Below are 9,653 nucleotides of genomic sequence, written 5' to 3' on the forward strand. Positions count from 1 at the left end.
AGGAACATCGTGAGGGATGTGGGAACGGCATCGGCAGGGACGGCGAGCGCAACAATGTCGATGATGTTTTCATCGGTGTGCATTCACCTAACCTGAAATGAAGAATGGTTTTTGTTTTCTTTCTCCACTTTGTCATATTTACATGCTTCCCTTGAACCGCTGTGCCGCCGGTCTCACAGTCATCGTGGAAGTTTCAGACCTGAAGCAAGTGAGAGATTTATTGTGTTCGTCAGTGCTTTGCTGAGCAGATTCTATACTTTTGTGGGACCCGTTTTGCTCAGTGTCCAATGACTAAATGATTGCTGGATTGACAAATATCGAGCACTCACATCAACAAGACTTCTCAACTGTTTTGTGACTGTAGCATGAGATTTGTGCACTCACATTTGTAAATCTATCAGGCCGATCTTGTGTGAATGTTGCGCGGGTGTTGTGTGACACTTGAACAACTCCAGGCGAGTTTGAATCAAAATTTGCCAGTTCTGGTGTCATTAATGCAACAATACAAATGACTTATTCAGTTTGATGTGAAGTGAAAACCATTGTTAAGACACATATTTTGTCACTTTTTTTTTTTTTGTCTTCCACGATTCATGACTTGTGGCAGTGAGTTAGGAGTTTTAACAATAGCCCAAAATGAGCAAAGCAGTCACTGGCTGAAAGACCACTTGAGTATCACAGCCACCAGGAATTTTCTGAAAAATATTGAGACGGTACAGAAAATTGCAATCTATCAAATTCTCTTCAATATAAAAGCCGCTGTTTAGGATGGGGATTTTCCCAAAACGTTCTATGCTGTCTCTATTTCTGGGTTATCCACACTACTCAGAGACCCAAGAACATTTTTGCCAGTCCATTACATGGAAAGAAAGTCGGTCACTCGTACGCTCTTTTATGCATCGTTGAAAAGTCTTCAGGTTAACGTCTTAGAATAAATAAGGAAGCAGGAGGACCTGCAGAAAACTTCACACAGGCAGAAGGAAGTTCCCTAAAGCCCAGGAAGGGTAGGTTTGAAGCAGGACTACTGTTGTAGTGAGTCTACAGTGTGAACCACTGAAGCACGGAGCCACCCTAAACATTTTAATCTGATTAAAAAAAGACAAAAAACACCCAGACTACATGTTAAGTTAGAATAGAGCATTAGCTACTTAAAATAAGTTAATATACTATTGTAAGTTTGTATTTTCTCCCATAGATAGATCTCTCTATGGTGCTCTATGGAGGAGTCAACTTAAGAAGAAGATGATTTCAGGGACTGATGTTAGTTTGAATAAAAACAAAAATCATATCCACACTTTTTTTCATTATTATTATTTTCACTTTTTTTTAACAAAAAGCACGAATCTCGCAGTGAACAAAAGACAAAAATGTCCAGAAATGGTCACATCTGGACTTGGAAAAGAGAGAAATGAGAAATGAGAGCAGCCTCACATGATTGAATGGAGACATTTTAATAATCTGAGGGATAAACACCGAGAACATCACCTTATGGGGCTTCCAAACATATGGTAATTAGCTTTTACTACACTAATATAATATATTGATCCCCTTCCTGAATGAACACACACACACACACACACACACTCATTAACATACTGCATGAGAGGAATCATTTACTTGATTGGACACAGCTTTTAAATAGTCAAGATGTCCAGGAAACCAGTGAGGTTCTTTTAATTTCCTCAATCATGACCGACCTACAAAGTCGTCTCCATAAAAGATTCACAGCGTCTCCAATACTGGAGCGGCACGTGCGTCAGCCTCAAGCACAACATAAACAGCGCGGCCGCACAAAAGACCGGCCCGACGCGTCGATTCCCATTGACTGCTCAGACCACGCATGCCGTACGATCGCTGGAGTATCAGCAACACACACAGTGGATCTAGAAACCATCAAGCGATACACAGTAGTTCAGTTCCAGTCGTTAAAATTTGGTTAAAAAAATTACTAGTTTTTATTCATACGGCATCCCCCTAACTCCAACACCTCCGTCGCATGGCGTTTGTGAGTCTATTGATTTTCGGTTCCTCTCTAATTCACAGTGGGTCTCGGTGGCGGTACTGAGTGCAGAAAAGCCCTGGCGTCCTTGTCCCCTAAAGCTGTTTTGAGGTCTTCTTGGGGGACTTCCACAAATCCCCAGGCCAACTGAGAAATCTAATCCGTCCAGCCGATCCTGGCCCAGCGGCAGGGTGCAGTCCACCTCCTCTGGCAGGAAACCAGAGGCCATCTTAAGCAGGGACTTGAACCGCCTTAACTGGAACCTCTAAGTGTTGAGGAGGGGCAGCTCTGCACTGACTCCATTCCAGATGGCAAAACCCATCACCTTGTAAGGAGCCTGCCAGGCTGCGATGAAAACCCGTTTTAGCCGCTTGTGTACACAATCTGAATCTCTCAGTCACGACCCAAAGTCCATCATCATGAGGATGGATATAAATATCGAGACAGAGACAACTTTTTTTTTTTTACTTCTAATTTTGGTTCTGTACATTACCACACTGGACTTTACATTAATCAATTAAGATGCAGCTGAAGTGCAGACTTTCAGCTTTAGTTCAGTGGATTCTACAAAAAGATGACAGAAACCAGTGAGAAACCAAAGTATTAAAAAAAAGAAAAAACCCTCATTTCAGAGCTTTAATTTAATGAGACAAATAAAGTAACACGAAATAAAAAACCAATAGATTAAAATCCAACGTCCTTTCTATATTTGCGCTGCATGAGTGCCGTACACCTGGTAGTGAATCCTCTGTATTTCCCTTCATGCAGTCTTCTCCTTATGGTACACTTTATTGATATGGCGACCTCCTGCAGAGTGCTGATCACTTGGTCGGTTGCTGTGAAGGAGTTTCTCGGCACCATGGAAATGATTCTGCGATCATCCACCGCTTGTTTTCCGTGAAGGTCCAGGACTTTTCACGTTGACTTCACGAGTGCAGTTTTGTCTTTCTGAGGACCAGACTGTAGATTTTGACACTCCTAAGATTGTAGCAGTTTCTTTCGGTCTTCTGTTTTTTCAGCTTTCACAGCCTACGGATGCTCGTTCCCCTGCATGGAGAGCGCTTCTGACCGTATGTTGTCTTCACAGCAAAATCTTCCAAATGCGAGCACCAGACCTCTAATCAACTCCAGACCTTTTATCTGCTTAATTGATAATTACCCACAGCCTTTGATTCAATTGTTCAATTACTTTTGGACCCTTTAAAAAGCGGCTTTTACATTTAAAGAAGCTGAAACTGCTAAACCCTTCATCCAATGTGAGTGTGGATCTCCCCCAATGACAGCCGAGGGTCCGCACTTCATGTCCAAGATCATTATGTAACTACAATTGGAATATGTTTCTTTAAATAGGTAAATAAACTAAGCTTGTGTCAGTGACCAAATATTTAAGGGACAAATTGAACATCAAAAGTTTGCCATATGCGAGCACCTTAACACCGCTGTCGGTGCCTGCAGCTGATCTCATCTTTCAGTTTTCCATTATTTGTGAATAAAAGACAAACACCGCAAGTTTTCTCCTCCTACCACGCCGTTCTTTTCCATGACGTCAGGCTTCAAGGTGCTCAGCGTTGGGGGTTCCCTTGTGATTATTCCAATAGGAAGACACCACCCTCCAGCTTCCACCCAGCGTTCCCTTCTGACCTCGGCGACGCCTTGACACCAAGAAAAATCACAAACAGACGCTGAGACAAACACAGGCTTGGTGGAGCCTGACAGACACTCGAACCATGGACACATCTTTCCTAGCAAGTAAAAACTTACTTGAACTACTTAGTATCACCTTGGATTTAGCTTCAAAAGAAACTGCTAAAATATACAGTTTGTAGCAAGTGTAACTTACAAAATTTAATTAAATTGACAAAAAAACTGAAAGAATGATTAAAAAAAAACTATTAGTTCATAAATAATTTTTAATTATACCTTGGACTAACACTGGCAAACACAATACTTATCTTATAATAGGATCAACAAAACATTGGATGATACGCTCACACTTCCATGAACTTTCAGTTCATTCAGTTATCAGTAATAGGTCAACTTTAATAAAAACATTTTCATGCACTCATAAGCAGACAAAATAACACTTAAATGCAGTGTAACATGTTATCAGTAATAAATGCTTTGCACATGACTTATATTTGTTTTGTGGAGTGTGTCTGTTCACTTTTAATAAGCGAGCAGGCGGCACAACAGTTTCCTGTGTTTAAAAGCTCATAGTGCCAGACCTTCTCCATCTACTCAGCTGCTATTATTCTGTCAAGGGCTGCCGTGTTTTGCCGAGGAAAGGAAGTTATTTCATTTCCACCTTTTGTCTGGATCTGAATGTGAGCGACGCTCCTTCAGCAATATTCACTTGTTTCAATTCCCCTCTCCATCCTAACCAAAATACACAACCTTTCTTTGCCCTGTAACTCTTGTTGGTCGCAGAAAAATAGGAATTTCCTCAATTGGTGTAATTCCCCACACCATATTTCATCGGGTTTTTCTTTTGTCCCTTCTATAGCTTTTCCATCAGCCATATAAGCTATTGACGAGAGAAAAGGAAAAATAAGGAAAAATATGTAATAACAGTTGATGAAAAAACTACTTTTTCAATTGAAAGGCTCCTTGAAATATATACTCCACATTATTAGATTTAGTATAGTATGTAGTGGTGAATGTCATGCAATTATTTTTCATCACATTAAAAAAAAAAACAAACAAACTAGTATATATCAGCAAAAACAACAAACTAAGTTTTTGAGTGTGGCTGCTGGTAGTCTGCATCTTTCACCACTTGAAAACATCATGAAAAAAAAAAAAACAAAAAAAAAAAACCTTCTGACAAGAAAACTAAGAAGCCCAAAAATTGGAGTTTAATGTCAAATGTAAAATGAAAACTTCTCATAAAATGGTACTTCCAAAGGTCGGGTCAGGTTCATTCTGATTTCAAGAATGACTGTTGGAGTCTCTCCCATTTAAATGTGCGACTTCTGGACCCTGATGTTCAGGTGCTGAAGGGCACATTGTCCTCCTGTCATCACTCCAACATGTGGAGGGCACGCCGAGGTGAAAGTTAGCCCCCGAGCGAACATTTCAACAGGATAATGATCCTAAACATACATGCAGGTCCAACTGAGGAACGACAAGAAAAGGGAGAAATGGGGGCGATGTTACTAAGACAAGGATAATGAAATAATCACGTATGTAACAACTCTATAATTCAGAGCATCAGGCCATGAGGTAAAATTTGATTGTTTAAAGAGAAAGTTGCAAGCTTTTAGTCAACAGTGGCTGTGACAACAACATTCAAATTAATTTAGTACCCCTAAATTACCATGGCGCTGGCAGCATGACTTCCTTCTTCTAATAATTTTAAGAACTTCACTGGGGCATAGCTCCAACGTGCAGAAAGCACCGTGGTGAAATAGAACGACTTTTCCATGCTCCAAAGATTCATAATCCAAAAGTCATGGTTGTCCTTCACATCCCAGCACTCTTGTTATTGTTGCGGCCTGACCTGGGTGGCCTCTGCAAAAGACACACTTTGCTTTGCAGGATTGTCGTTAATCCTTTAAGGGAGCTATGAGCTTACCCTTCTGCTCCCACGTAACTTGCAGTAAAAACTGCAGTCTAAACTGAAAGTTCCAGTTTTATTGGTAAAGTGCATATTTTCATAGTGCACCAATCTAAGCTGTCTGTATGATTGTTTTGGGCCGAAACTATGAATAACTCTAATAAAGTGTTTTTTTTTTTTTTTCCTCGGCAAGAACGTGTTCATTCAGTAATCCTGCGCTTTTGGCTTTTGTCCACTGATGTGCACAATATATGACCTGTCCTCCTGCTGAGGGAGCAGACACATTAGGAGCAATGAAGCTAATGATATCAGAGCACTCTATAGAGCACATCAGTGCACAGGGATGACAAACCTGTCAGAAGGCATAATCTAGGAGGAGGTCGTAACATCCTCAGAAAACCGTGGCGATTTGCACTTCTTTCTCTGCCGTCCCGTAATAATGGAGCGCCAATAAATTCCTTACCTGCCACGAGGCAGTGAGTTCACACGTAATAGCCAATGGCATTAGGGGGATGAGACATATCTCAGGAAACGGTCGCCTTGCTCGACGCCCAGGACCTTGTTAGACATTTCATTTTCGAAGATCGCCCACAAACCTTTTCTTTCTGGCTTGTTTGGAGGTGATTCTCTTCTTTTTTATACCTTCTTCAGCAATGTCACGAGACATCATGAGGGGTGAAACAACAACATTTTACACAGAGCCTTTCCAGGGGCATACAGCTCAGCATAACTTAAAGCACAAAGAGTAGAACAACATGTCACTGTCATTATCAGGAGGAAACTAAGTCCTGAATTAACTTTGTTTTAAAATGTGGTCAGAGTCAATCAGTGTTTCCAAATACCGAGTGAACAATCTGCTACTGTAGATGAAACGGTGTGAAATACATGGTTGTAACTGCGCTAATCATCTTTATCTCAAATTTGTCACAAATTTAAATGTTTTGATGTTACTCCACAAATAATATGTGGAGTAACATCAAAACATTTAAATGTGTTATAGAACTGAAATTGATTATTTTATTGACACGGTGACATGGTTCAATCAAAAGATCAGGAAATGAGATGCTGAGTCATCGATGATAGAATTTAACTGGGAATATATACATTTTTCATAAGAATTGTGCTTTTCAATAAGGAGATGTCATTATTAACATTATTTTGAGACATTTTGGAGATGTATAATTATATGCATTTATGTATTAAAAGAAACTTCCAGTTTCTCAGGACACAAACTCAAATTACTCTAAAAACTGGTTTCAGCCTGTTAAAAAAATAGACATTTTTTTCCTTTCATCTCTTATTTTGTATGTGCTCATAAAGAAGCATGTCATGACAAGATGTGTGTGCGCGTGTGTGTGTGTGTGTGTGTGCGAGGAGAAGGTAGAGGCGTGCATTGTTTCCTCGACGCTATTTGCCTTGGCAGAGATAGCGGGAAAGATTGGTGAGGAGGTCTGAATTCTGAAGCGTACCTGTGTTAATCCTGCTCTAGATTGCTGTGCTGAGACTGCTTGTATTTACATATGCAGAGGATCCCGCTGTTTTGAGCGCACCATTGACAAGACAGAGCAATTAATCATCCCCAAATACTCCCGCCGTGCAACAGACGACCCTTGCAGAACATGCTGCCACAGAGGGTGTGCAGGTGTGAATCAAGCCGCAAGGAAAAAAAAACCTGAACCAGTCTCTTCCTCAATCTCTCTCGTTTGTCATGACTATCTCTATATTCAACAGAGAAAAAAAACCATACATCTAATGCTGCTTTGCTGTTGAATGGAGAGACATTTTCTAGTGCTATATCTGTTTCAACTCACCTTACAGCTTAGAGGGTGATGCTTGGACGTAAAAACGGAAAACTATTCAGTTGAATTTGATGGAATAAAGCGCAGCAGAAGAATAGAAGCTCATTACGTTGTACATTTTATGACACTGGTATTTTCTACAACGTGTCAGAATATGAAACACGGAACGGCTCATGCTTGCAGTTCGGTGGAGGAGAAGTGGTTTGAGCTCCTAATCAGGATGTTTGGCATTGTGACAAAAGGCTGGCGTGTGATGCAAGTCATGGTAACTTCAACTTTTACCAGCATGGGAAAAAGTGATGGACAACACTCCTGCTTCTGCAGAAAAAAAAAAAAGCCTTTTTTTTAACAAATTGAGCAGAAAAAGAACAGCACGATTAACTTGAGCCACACTTTTGGCTACAAGACAGTTCTGGCTTGTTTCTTCAAATGCCTCGGAAAAATGCTGCTGGGCTGTCGTCCTCGGCTATTTACTGAGTTTGTCTGTTGCTTGATAGTCAGGAAGTAGCAGACAGTGAGTCTTTATAAATATGTCTGCATGCCACTAATGGAAAGAGGTTTGAGGGAGAGAAGGGTCCACACATGATATCTGAGGCAGGGATACAAACAATAAGCTTTAAAAAGGCTGAAGAACCAGCGCAGAGCTGCTGGGGTTGGTGATCATTCACTGAGAAGGACTATAAGCAAGCAATTTCTGCTCTTTATGGGATTCAAATATGAAAACAATCGACGCAAACCTCATAAGACAGACATTATCCGTGACACAAAAGCTTCTAATGAGTGATAATTAAGACATTTCTCCAGTATGTGGATGGAAATAAAGCACCTCGCATGCAATCAATGCAATACTCCTGTATCAGTTGTTTTTCAAGAGTAAAAATACAAAAACTTGCCTGGTTGTACAGCCTCCAAGTGTCCACGCCAGCAAATCAGATAGCAGGTTGTCTTATTTCATATCAGGAGACGTTTACTCCCGATCGTCTTCATACCCCCGGAGCAAGAGAAGATTGTTGAATTTCAGTGAAAACCATCTGCTTGTTCAGAACAACGGGGGATAAGAGCATGCTGAGGAGTAAGCTCTCCAGATAGCTCGCATTGGCTTCTGATTCTCTTGCCTTTAACGTTCCTTCTGGCATCTCGTCTATGGAGATACCACATCCACGGGCCTCTGGGAGCGCCGACGTGTTGTTGCAACGCTACATCAGCTGTCCATATTTTGTATTTAAGCTTAACATCTAATCCAACACATGCTGTTCTGGTATTGAATTTTCTACAATTTGCTCAAAACCCGGGACCCTGTGAGTACGTCTTTTGTTATTTATAATGGGGGAATGTCCATAGTTTAGCGAGGGCACGATTAGACAAATGACACACCTTTAGTTAAGCACTATCCCTACAGCCAAGGGCAATTTAAAGTACAGAAAATAACACCATTGGTTGTACGAACATCTGCTCCCTGGGTATTTGATTTCCCAGGCAGATGTTCGACCCCAGCTGCTATCGCAAGATAATTTATATGTTTGTGGAGAGAGCTCCCATTTGGCTGTTCTGTTGATGGTTATGTCTTCTTTTTGTGAATCAGTCAGCTTCATTGTTAACTATGTTTTACAGTCTCAACCACCCCTGATGCCCCCTTTGCCCCTTTACAGACTGCAAACCCACCTGAATACTTTAAAAAAATGCTTTTTTAAAAGCACAGATCATGTGACATATTCCCTCTTGGTCACAGTGTGTACAATGTGTACAGTTTACTGTATTTTATGTACTGCTATCATTCAGAGTTTCACTGATAGCCCATCTGTATCATTCAATTAACCAATATCAGCTTAACAGCCACATTGGAGTTAGTGTATTCACTGCTGTACGGAAATGAAAACTTTGAAACACGTACAAGACAGGAGCAATTTTTCAAATACAGTTTTACCAGTTTAGCAGGCGATGCACAGTAACGTTCATCTTTTCATCATATTGATTTTATTTAGCCCTCTTATGATGAAATTCAGATTGCTTATGAGAAGCTCCTGTAACAACATTTCTACTGTATTGGCCTAGAAAGCCCCGAATGCACAGACTCGGATCGCTCTGTGCGTGGCAGTTGTGTTATTCAACTCCTCTTACAATAGTGAAATAATAGAAGCAGTGCAAGTCTTCATGATTCTGACCTTGTCCCACCCAGGATGACAACACTGGACTGCAGCTGATACTCCCGCAGAAACCAAAATCAGCAGGACAGCTCTATTGATCTTGTCATGTTTAGAACTTGGTAAAGCTTGTAACATCTTCCCTGAAGCCACTGTAC

Source organism: Salarias fasciatus, chromosome 7, assembly GCF_902148845.1.
Source record: "Salarias fasciatus chromosome 7, fSalaFa1.1, whole genome shotgun sequence".
NCBI classification, from domain to species: Eukaryota; Metazoa; Chordata; class Actinopteri; order Blenniiformes; family Blenniidae; genus Salarias; species Salarias fasciatus.